Source organism: Perognathus longimembris, chromosome 24 (genome assembly GCF_023159225.1).
Source record: "Perognathus longimembris pacificus isolate PPM17 chromosome 24, ASM2315922v1, whole genome shotgun sequence".
NCBI lineage: Eukaryota > Metazoa > Chordata > Mammalia > Rodentia > Heteromyidae > Perognathus > Perognathus longimembris.
The window spans coordinates 15,096,482-15,108,249 of NC_063184.1; the positions used below are offsets into that span (position 1 = coordinate 15,096,482).

At 39.3% G+C, this 11,768-nt stretch overlaps 1 pseudogene; it reads right to left on the reverse strand.

The window, feature by feature from the left end:
- Nucleotides 1-332: 332 nt before the first annotated feature.
- Nucleotides 333-1,783, reverse strand: LOC125341487 (annotated as a pseudogene).
- Nucleotides 1,784-11,768: the final 9,985 nt, after the last annotated feature.

An 11,768-nucleotide genomic window follows, 5' to 3' on the forward strand; every position in this document is an offset into this window, starting at 1 on the left:
GACTTTAGTTTTTCACCATTTACAGTTATGCTTGCTGTTGGTTTGTCATAAACTGCCTTGATTATATTCAGGAATGTTCCCTGGAATCCCAGTTTTTCCAGGGCTTTTAGCATAAATGGGTGCTGGATTTTACCGAACGCTTTTTCCGCATCCAGTGATATAAGCATGTGGTTCTTTACCTTGGTCCGGTTGATGTGGTGGATTACATTAATTGACTTGCGTATATTAAACCAACTTTGCATCCCTGGGATGAATCCATAAAAGAAAGATTCACTTACAAAAATGCCAGTCTTCTAGGAAGATAACCCGGTTGAATTTGACACAGAAGTAGTTCATGCTGCCGTTAATGTATGGATCTCATCTGCGGAAACGTGGAGATGGTGCAGCTACCCAATCCCACCTTCAGTGCTGGCGCTGGTCCACAAATGCACAGGAGGACTTTAGAGTTTTCTAGATTTCTTTTCAAACACTCAGAAAGAAGAGCTGGTGAAATGTATCCTCGTTTGCCACTGCATCCCAAAGCAGGTGCTGAGAGAACAAATTCAGCATCAAATCTTTCATTGTCAATGCTAATTTCTCCAATTGGCTTCTGCAACTTGAATCTTGTGTTTTATTGAAGAACATCAACTTTATCTTCCTGGGACTGGGTATATTAGTCAAAGCATAATTCAGAATTTGAACCATGGGTGTGAATTCTGTTCGCTCTGCCAATAAAACGAGATCTTCAGATTCCTGCAGTTTTGATAGTTGAAAACTGCCCTCAGGACTGCTTAGAGAAACCTCCCATCTGAAGATGACCAAGCTGTCCTGTGAAGAGTCTGGAAGGAGAAATTTGGATCCAAAAGTCGATGTATTTATTGTTAGGAAGAAGGGGGTCTTTGAACTGCGAGACGGAGGAGTCAGATGCAGGTGTGTTTGGCCTTCCTAGTTGTGTGCCCGACGGTTAGCCAGCGGGAGACATGGGGCCTGGCCGGTGCCCGCAGATGGGCGCGCGCAGGCCGAGAGCCGCAACTGAACTTCGTGTCAGTAGGAACTTCTGCCTTGGAAACCAGGCGTCCCTTCTTGGAGGACAGGCCTGCATCTCAACTCCGAATAAATGAACTAGGCTCCTCCAAGGGATGGCCAGGCCTCTTCCCCTAGGGACTGTCCCTTTTCTTCAGCATAATCTCTAGTTTCCCCCCGTTCTCCACAACCCGCACAGAAAAGTCTTCCTGAACCTCATAGCTTAGCCGGATATGGATAAGATCCACATAGTCCTTCCTGATAGTATCTGCTCTAGAGAAACCACCCTGATGATCAATGATCATTGATTATTAACTGATGTCCTTCTGCTGAGCATATATGAGGACGGTGAGGAAGAGTCTGTTTGGAACCAGTGAAGCTTGGAGAAGCGGGACTCTCCGTGCCAGGCGGATCTGTCAACGGCCTCTTCGGAAGCAAACCTTTCGGGGCAGTGGCTTCACTGCTATGCTGCCAACCAGGCATTCCTTCAACATTAATTCCGAATTGACCCAACGTAAACCTGCTTGAAAAGATCAGTGCCACCTGCTCCCGCTGCTCTCACGCGTTCATGTTCTCCACCAGGGTGATATTCCAGGGGTGGGCTGACATTATAAGCAGGCCCTCTTAGATAGATCCGACAATCTCCTTTCTTGGGGTGTTGCTTCAGTTCTTCAGTGACTTCAACCAGCTTCCCTTTCAAACGCGCGAGGTCTTTTCCACTGGTGACCAGTCGAATCCAACCCATTAGACTTCTGCCTTGTTCTAAACGGACCATGCTGTAACCCCCGTAGGTGGCACGCAGCTGTTGGCAGTTGGGGCCTAGGTGATATGGGACGTTGATCGTCCTGGCCCCCGGCCCGACCCTGCCTGGGGTGAGACCCTGCCTCACCAAGCAGAGGCCAAGCCCAGACCCACAAGTGGAAGAAGACCATAGACATGGAGGATGAGTGGATAGTTTAGAGTCCTAATTTAATCAAATGATAAAGGCACCTACTAGACAAGGAGGTGCCTGAAGAAGAGTTTCTACACAGCAGGAATTGGAGTTCATTTTCTGGTTTCTATTTCCTCCAAACTTTCTCAGGGAAGGGCCCCAAAAGAACAAATGTAGTCAAGAGTAAAGAACCAGAAATGGACTTTTAACCAAGGTGATTAGTAACCACTATTCAACATGTAGCATGTTCAAGTTTCACTTGACAATTATTAAATGGTAACGATATAGAAGAATTCTTACTGATTTTTTGCTTATTACTTTTTTTTTTATTGTCAAAGTGATGTACAGAGTAGTTACGGTTTAATATGTGAGGCCGTGGGTACATTTCTTGTACTGTTGGTTACCTCCTCCTTCATTCTTATTGATTTTTATCAACCTATTCTCTGATCTAGGTTAAAAGATGATTCTCCCAGAATCTTATTCTCATTGTGCCTTTAGCAGGTTGATTCTATGTATAGAAAATATTTCTCTCCTCTTACGGGAAAAATGGGAAATGTTTATTCTCAGATCTGTCTGAGGGAATATTTTCCTGTCTAGATGACACCACATAGATAGGAGAAAGGCTGCTTTCATTCAACTGGTTCCTATTTCTCAAGGCTTACTCTATTCCAGGCTTGTATTGAATCAGACATCACCAGATGCAATGGTACAAACACAAGCACAGCATATGTGACCTTAGAATCTGAAGCAGATAGGATAGCCAACTGTAAAACATGTCGAAACACAGTGAGAGACTCCAAGGTGCTCTCAGATAACAAAGCTGACACCATAGAGATGGTGAGAATGATACACTAAAAGAAATCTACAGATTTGTTTACTCATCAAAAGATTAGAGCAATTTAATGGAAAAACATCCTCCTCACAGTTTAGTGTTTCTTTTAAATTTATTTATTGTCAAAGTGATGTACAGAGGGGTTACAGTTTCAGACATAAGGCAGTGAGTAAATTTTTCATCAAACTTGTTAGCTCCTCATTTCTCTCCTTCCTTCCCCCCTCCGCACATGCCTCAAACCAATGAATTGTACAGTAGGATTATGGAATATAATTTTGTAATTATTGCTGTTGCATTGGTTCATTTTTCACTCTTTGTCTCTCTATTTTGATGTTCTCCTTCCCTTCCCTAGTTCCAATAAACACATATACAGTACCCAGGGTACTGAAATAAGTAACCGTGACATCAGGGGTAAAGATCTGGGGAAGAAAGACACAAGAAAGTGTATAATTTCAGATGCATTGACCATAACGACAACAATGGTAGACCACTTATTTCCATAACTTGGTCTTCATTTTACTTAGTATCACCTTATGTATATGTACTTAGCTATTGAGTTTATTGTGACCTTCTGCTATGACTATTCTAGACATGTGCTTATTATTCCCAATGAGGGAAACCATATTTCTTAACCATACATTTTGGTGTAGAATTTGTTCAGAGTTGAGGCAAGAGTGTAAAGCATGGACAAAACCGAGGAAAAAGGGCTGGGGATATGGCCTAGTGGTAAGAGTGCCTGCCTCGGATACACGAGGCCCTAGGTTCGATTCCCCAGCACCACATATACAGAAAACGGCCAGAAGCGGTGCTGTGGCTCAAGTGGCAGAGTGCTAGCCTTGAACGAGAAGAAGCCAGGGACAGTGCTCAGGCCCTGAGTCCAAGGCCCAGGACTGGCAAAACAGCAACAACAACAACAACAACAAAAAAAAAAAACGAGGAGAAAGAGCCACAGAATATGAATGTGTGGGACCCTGTTCTGTAGATGAATAGTAATTGTGCAATGTGCCATGGAGGAAACTATTGAAATCAAAGATTTTCACATCAGTGTGAGCGCCATGTTTTGCAAGGATGAGTGAGTCCAAGAATAGGGACAGGAATATTAATGAGGAGATTGCTGGCACATCACATGGAATTGTGAGTAGTGTTGGGAGAAAGAGAAGATATTGGACAAATGCAAGAAAATTAATTATATAACAATTAAGAGCAAGGGAATTAGGGGAATTGAGAGATTTTTCCACTAAGTCAGTTAGTGAAAGATTACACCACCAAAGCACACTGCAAGAGGGCTAGTTTTCAGTGCCCATTTCTTAGCTCAACACTTGATTTCGTTTTTGAACTATATAGTGCCTCTGGCACATTTGTGTGATATTATTGCTAGCATTCATATGAGATTATGACTGAGAAATTGATTAATTTTGGCTATCATAATAACAGCCAAAGTACATTTTTGTTGTCAAAGTGTAACAAAAAATAGAGATGAGTACCTAATTCTAGCATTCACCTTTCCATAAGTTTTTGTACCTCTAGATTGACATTATTGTTGGCTATCTATTTCTTTACCATAACCAGAACACTGCTCCTCTATAGAGAGTATTTCTTTAGAAACTAAAATAATAAATTCCTGACATAAAAACCAACATGATCATGTTTAGGAGACTTTGCGAACATGTGAGATCTCTTAATGCCTCAAAATGAGCTTGGAAAATAGCAAAAAAAAAGTTAACATTTTAAAAAGTATTATCAAGGGCTGGGGATATGGCCTAGTGGCAAGAGTGCTTGCCTCGTATACATGAGGCCCTAGGTTCGATTCCCCAGCACCACATATACAGAAAATGGCCAGAAGTGGGGCTGTGGCTCAAGTGGCAGAGTGCTAGCCTTGAGCAAGAAGAAGCCAGGGACAGTGCTCAGGCCCTGAGTCCAAGCCCCAGGACTGGCCAAAAAAAAAAAAAAAAAGTATTATCAAATAATAAACTTTGCTCTAAGTTGAAAGTTGCTGAACCCCCTTAGGGGAAAACTATGGTAGAATGCAGTCAAGAAATCAATGTAAATCCTACAAAATTAAGAATAAGGGTAAGTGTGGATAGGAAGGGATGGATGGGGATGTTAAATGAGGTGACTTTGATCAAGATATATTCAAACACTGCTTTGTTAAATGGCAACTCCTTTTTACAACTACTTGAAAATAACAAAAATAATAAAATTGCCCCCAAAATAGTCACTTAGGCAATTATACTTTTAGCTGGCCATCAGTGGCTCAAAACTGTAATCCTAGCTACTTAGCAGGGTGAGATCTGAGGCTCACATTTTGAAGCCAACCCAGGCCAAAAAGTCGCCATAAGATTCTTTTCCAATTAACCCCTACAAACTGAAAGTGGTACTCTGTCTCAAAGTGGTAGAGCTCTAGCCTTGAGCAAAACACTTAGAGACAGCACCCAAGCCCTGAGTAAAAGCCCCACAACCGTCCCCACCCCCACCCCACCCCAAAAAAACAAGGAAAATAAAAGTTGCACTTTTATAGGCCAACACTTAAAGAGAAGCAAACAAATGTAACTAGGATTTCATTTTTGGATCTAACTTAATTGATCATACCTCTGGTTAAGCTACTCATTGTCAAAATGCATGTGATGCCATTTTAATAACTTGCTGGTTCCACTAGTGGTTGTCCAGCAGTGAGCAAACCCTTTATGTTCCTTGATTCACTATGCCATACCTACTACTGAGCACATGAAATCAATAAAGTGTAATTTAATTTTAAGACACAGCCCACCTCCGTATGAGCTTCACCTACAGATTAATTGAAATGACCTATGATATGTATTTCTCAGGAGGAATGAAAGAACCTGAGAACTTGCTTCTCCTGATTGCCTGCTTTGGCTGGGGGAAAATGTGACTTACTGGACATTATTGCAGTTCATTCTCCAGTAAACCACAGGAAGAATGGAAAAGAGAGGGGAAATACAGATTCATAATTTACCTCTTTATGCTCTTCAAGGAAGAAGTTCAGATTGTTTATGGCCAGCTCTGGATATGTGTACCATCAAAGAGTACCTACTACTCCATGATAACATCCAATGTAAAAGTAACAGAAGGGTGACATCTTGGCAAACCTTGTAACCTTGATACCCCTTCATCAGGTTATTATTTTCATTACATATATCTTTAACAAAAGCTGTATTTCCTTCCTTAGGCCAAAGGCAGAATCTCAAACTCTCTGAGTAGAACAGAAAGAAACAAAAATAAATTGAGAAATAAATATGGGTCAGTTAACTTCATGATACTGTAAGACAATAAATAAGGCAATTAAATTACAAAGGAGAAAGGGCTAAACCAGGTTTTGTGCACACTTGTAATTCTATCAACTGTGAAGATGTTGCAGTAAGTTTGGCAAAGGAAGAATAGAAAGATCAAAAGGAAGAGGAGAAAGGCTTTTGTATGGATCGTAGGCCCAAAGATTCCACTCAAAGACTGAACTAGATTCTATCTATCTCGATTAAAGTCAGAATTACAAACAATATGCTTTGTACAGTTGCAAATATCAACAAACCATTACGAAAAGCTATGAAATAATGAACACAAAAGAAATGCAGGGGGCTGGGGATATGGCCTAGTGGCAAGAGTGCTTGCCTCTTATACATGAGACCTTGGGTTCAATTCCCCAGCACCACATATACAGAAAATGGCCAGAAGTGGCGCTGTGGCTCAAGTGGCAGAGTGCTAGCCTTGAGCAAAAAGAAGCCAGAGACCTCCGTGCTCAGGCCCTGAGTCCAAGCCCCAGGACTGGCCAAAAAAAAAAAAAAAGAAATGCAGGGAAGTGACTTTGGGGAAGAAAAACAAAAGACAGAGGTATTGCCGGGAGTAAATAAGAGGCTCTGAAGATTCTGATGAGGTTTATTTTCTCTAAGTATATATTTTATTGTTGTCCATACTGAGACATTACTTTATATTTGAATGTATGACATATTTCACCATAATTAGTACCCATGTGATAGTGTGTGCATAGATGTGGAGACCTAAAAGACATCATGAAATAAGAGATGGTCAACTTGTCACCTGTGTCAAATAACAGCACCTATTCTCACTATTTCAGTTATCTTCTGAGAACTCAGTTTAACAATAACAAACATTGTGTTTTTCACTCACAACTATGCAATGGAAACAAAACTTATTTTTAATTAAAAAGATTATGGTTTGTTAAAGATTTAACCAGTAGAAATACTTGAAAGAATATATGCATTTTTAATAAAGTACACTCCTAATATTTATTGTGCACTGATTTATAAACTACCTCATTTGGATCTGTTGAAACAATAGCCAGGGAAGGTTAAGGAAAATGTCTCTGTCACCTTCTAGTTTTGCATTGTCTTTCCAATGACCTCAGGCAAGACCTGTAGCATTCTAGGGCAAAAAAAAAAATCTTTGTCTGTTGTCATTTTTACTACAAATTAATAGATGTCTGGTCTTTCTGTGTGCTCAGCTCAGATTTCACATAGAAGTTACAACCCTACCCTGCTTTTTTACAAGCTGTTGTAATCACTCTGCATCTGTCTGAATTGTGGAGCAATAGTATGGCACATTCTCTACCTTGTCAAGTATTTACTTTTCTTTTTTCTTTCTTTGTGTCCATCAGGAGGCTTGAACTCTGGGGCTGGGCACTGTCCCTGAGCTCTTCAGCTCAAGGCTCCACATTTCCACTTCAGTGGAATTCCACTTGAGTGCTATTTCCAGTTTTCTGGTGGTTATTTGGAGAAAAGAATGTTCCAGCCTTTCCTGCTTGAGCCGGCTTTGAACCTCCATCCTCACATCTCAGCCTCCTGGGTAGCTAGGATTAAAGGGGTGAGCCACAGGCACCCAGCTCTGGTCAAGTATTTCTTAAGAAATAGCAGAGTAGGTCTCACTTGGACTCAAATACTAACTGGAAAAAGTATCTCCCCTTTTGTGAAAAGGTTGGGATCTCTATGTTGGTTTTCAAAATGTTAGAGAACGTAATTCATTTTGCTTAAAAACTAGACTAGATCATGTCCTAATTTTTTAAATAAGATTAAAGCAATAACTTGATTTTTCTTCTTTTAGTTGTAATAATTCATTGAAGGGATGGTTTTAAATACATTTAGAAATGTAACTTTCACTTGACCCAGTTAGATTCCTATTGTCAAGACAGAAAAATTAGAATACTAATTTATCATTTTATGTAAAAAATATAAATCCTGAAAGCATCAGTCAATAATGCCCACTTGACTCTTAATATTCTTTCCTGTAGGAAGTTTATATAGACAAATACTGTTTTGAGTAAGTACTTGATTGGATCTTATCCCTAGAGCTTCCATATTTCTTGCCTGAGAAATAGGGAACTCTTCCTCATAATTTTACTTGCACTTAAATTGTTAACCCTCAATTAACTGTTAATTAATTATTCATTAACTGTTACTTGTTAATCTTAAATTCCTCTTTCACAAGACTCATAGGAACTATCAATCTTCTTGATGTATATTTTATGACTGAGACTTCAAATGTCCCCCAAATTCTCATTTGCTAAACTCCTGCCTCATATGTATTCTCATGCAGTGATGGGACAAGGAGCCATACACTACCTGGTGTCACCTCGAATTTGTAATGCTTGCCTTCCTTCCTTTCCATCTTGTGGAATCATATGGATTCATTCGATGCATTCATTGGTAGCCACAATCTTACTATGTAGCACAGGTGGCCTTACACTTGCTCTGCACTCTAAGGTGGCCTCAAACCTGCAACCCTACTGCTGCAGCTCATTCATGTACTGACATTGCAGGAATGAAGCAGCAGGCCCCATTCAATGCTTTTGTTAATATCTGGAATTGATTTTGTTGTTGTTGCTGTTGTTGTTTTTGGATTTTACTTTTGCAGTGCTGGTAGTTGAACTAGGGGTTTTGTACATGGTAGAAAAGTACTCTATCACTTAGCTACATGCTTACTCCTGTCAGTTATTAACTTACACTATGTTAATAATAAGTGATCTAAAATGAAGAAAGTAAGCACACTATTAAAAATATCAAAGGGAGTTTAGGTGGAAGGAAAACGATGCCAGATAGTAACATGGATGTGCAGAGAGAAAAGAGGAGAGGAAGAGAGGGGGACGGGGAGTGGGGCAGAAGAAAGTCAAGTAGTCAGGAGGAAAAAGGCAAGTAGTGGAAGGAAGAGGAAGGAAAGGGAGAAGATGGAGAAGGGAGAGGAGAAGAGAAAAGAGGAGAAGAGAAGAGAGAAGAGGGAAGAGGACAAAGAAACAGAGGCAGAGACATCATTGTATAGAAATACTATCATGTTTTTAAAGATTTATTTAGATATGGGACAGTGGAACTATTTTCAAGTGCCTGATCTTTGTACAGGTCTACTCTATGCTGAAAAAGTATAATAAAATATTTTCATAAACATCATTCCAGGGTCTAAATATCATTTCATGATATTTATATGTGTTAAATAATATTTTAAATTTAGACTCTTGGGCTGGGAATATGGCCTAGTGGCAAGAGTGCTTGCCTCCAACACATGAAGCTCTCAGTTCGATTCCCCAGCACCACATATATGGAAAACGGCCAGAAGGGGCGCTGTGGCTCAAGTGGCAGAGTGCTAGCCTTGAGCAAAAAGAAAGCCAGGGACAGTGCTCAGGCCCTGAGTCCAAGGCCCAGGACTGGCCAAAAATAAATAAATAAATAAACTGTTAACTACTAAATTTAGACTCTTTGAAGTGATAAGCCTTATCTTGAATTCTTACTGTAAGACAGTAAATTCAAAAAATGCACAAACATATGCACACGTATACCAAATCTGTAAGTGTGAGTTATTAAAAGAAAACAAGAGTCCAATTTTATGATACTTCATAGAAAAGATGCACTATACAGAAGATCTTGCCAAAACTGGCCAAGCATTATTTTTCCCAAGCAAGATATTTATTCGAAATGCAGGTCCTGCTAGTGGATAGATAAGGAACTTGAATATCTCCTTCCTATCCCTCAGTTCCCTCATCCAAGGCACTGAATACCTTCCAAAACATTTTTTCCTCTTCCAAAAAGAAGACAAATTTGACGTAATTCTCTATGGTCTGTGGAAGTTATGATAAAACTAAAGCCATTTTCCCCGAGACAGCATTACCTAAAGATTTTCATCTATTGGTATTACTAAGGCTCTTGAGATTTAGAATGAAGACGGTAATAAAGTATAAACTATTGGTACATTATTCATAAAAGCTACAATTTTTATACACTTAGACTAGGTATACTAAGCATATGATCTTGTTAAGTTACGTCAACTCTGTACAGTGATAATCCATCCATTTCACAGATGAGGAAATGGTAATTTGAAGTGACTATTTCCTAAAGGACACTTGGTTGGGGGCGGGGAATGGTAATAAGAAGTTCTTGAACCTAGCTTATTTGTTTCTTAAGATCAGTATACCTCTGATATTACTGTAACTGATTTTAGTACCTTGGATATTGTATATATGTGTATTTGAACTAGGGAAGACAAGGGAATACCAAAATCAAGAGATGAAGGATAAAAAGATAAGCAACGCAATAGCAATATTACAAAATACATGGTCTAATCCAACTGTATCACTCATTGGGGGGGGGGAGAAGGAAATGGGGTGGGGGGAAGGCAGGGATAAATGAAGGAGGAGGTTACAAGTTGGATAAGAAATGTACTCCCTGCCTTATGTATGAAACTGCAACCCCTCTGTCCACCACTTTGATAATAATGAATTTTAAAAATCTGTATTCTCAGTGTTATGTCCTCAATTGTCAGCTGAATCTCAATTCTTTAGGGAGTTTTCTTTTCTTTCTACTTTTTTCTTTTTCAATGGCTTTGATCAGGAGTTGTTCATAGTCTTTTGTCTACTTTTCTAAATTCATGTGAAACAACAAGACAAAAAGAAAACAGAACCACCAACCTCTGAAAAATCGCTTGCAATGCCTTCTCTGGCTATGCTTTTCCATGATGTGGACCCTGAACACCATTTGTGATGGTCCAACTCCCCAGTGTTCTTTGTTCTCCCAGGATATGCTCTGCGCTGTCACATCATTAGTCACTGCTGGGTGAAAGGCATCCTCCAACACCTTCCATCTCAAATGTGCAAGATGAACCTCGGCTGTGAAACTTGGGGGTTCAGAAGGACAGCATAGGGCATAGCCACTTACTTTGTATACACAAGTGGCCTGGAGTCAAAGTACTTCCTGTAACAATAATGCTAATTCTATTAATAATAATGTTAATTCTATTGTAGTTTCATGACACAAGTCAAAACTTTAGCTCATGCCAGGATATTTCTGATTGTGTGTGTGTGTGTGTGTGTGTGTGTGTATGTGTGTGTGTGTGAAATCTTTTTTTCTCAATGTTTTCTTTAGGAGAGGATCTGGACTCTAAAGAACCAGCAATTAAGAAAATTAAATATAGAAAAATGAACAAATTAGAAAGTAAAAAATGACCACACAAGGAACAAATACATAACCAAAATGATGTGACAAATCTATCATTTAAATCCCTACTTCTCCACAAGAATCATTAGTGTTGCTGTATGTGTATTGCAACATTAAAAATAATAAAAGAAGAAATTATATAATGCAATAGAATGGAACAATTTTATATAAAACAACCCAAATAGAATAATATATCACAACTGTTGCTATTCACAATAAACTTCTGAGATAATAATGGTTTGTAAATTTAAACATTTATAGAAAGTATTTAGGTGATACCATGCTCCTTTTCTTGATAAAGGAAGAGAAATGTGTAACATAGTTTTAGAAGACTCCCAATGAATAGTAAGATAGAGTTTCACACTTAACACAGATAAACCCCAGCTAGAAAAATCACTTGTTGATATCACTTCAGTCTATAGACACCCAAAATATTGTTTTTATTTCTACTGAAAGGACATGTTATTTGTAATAGATGACTTGGTCTTTCTTCTGAGACACAGGGAGATGGTAACTCTTGACATCTAACATCTTAAGAAATCATCAGCTTTTCTGTTCT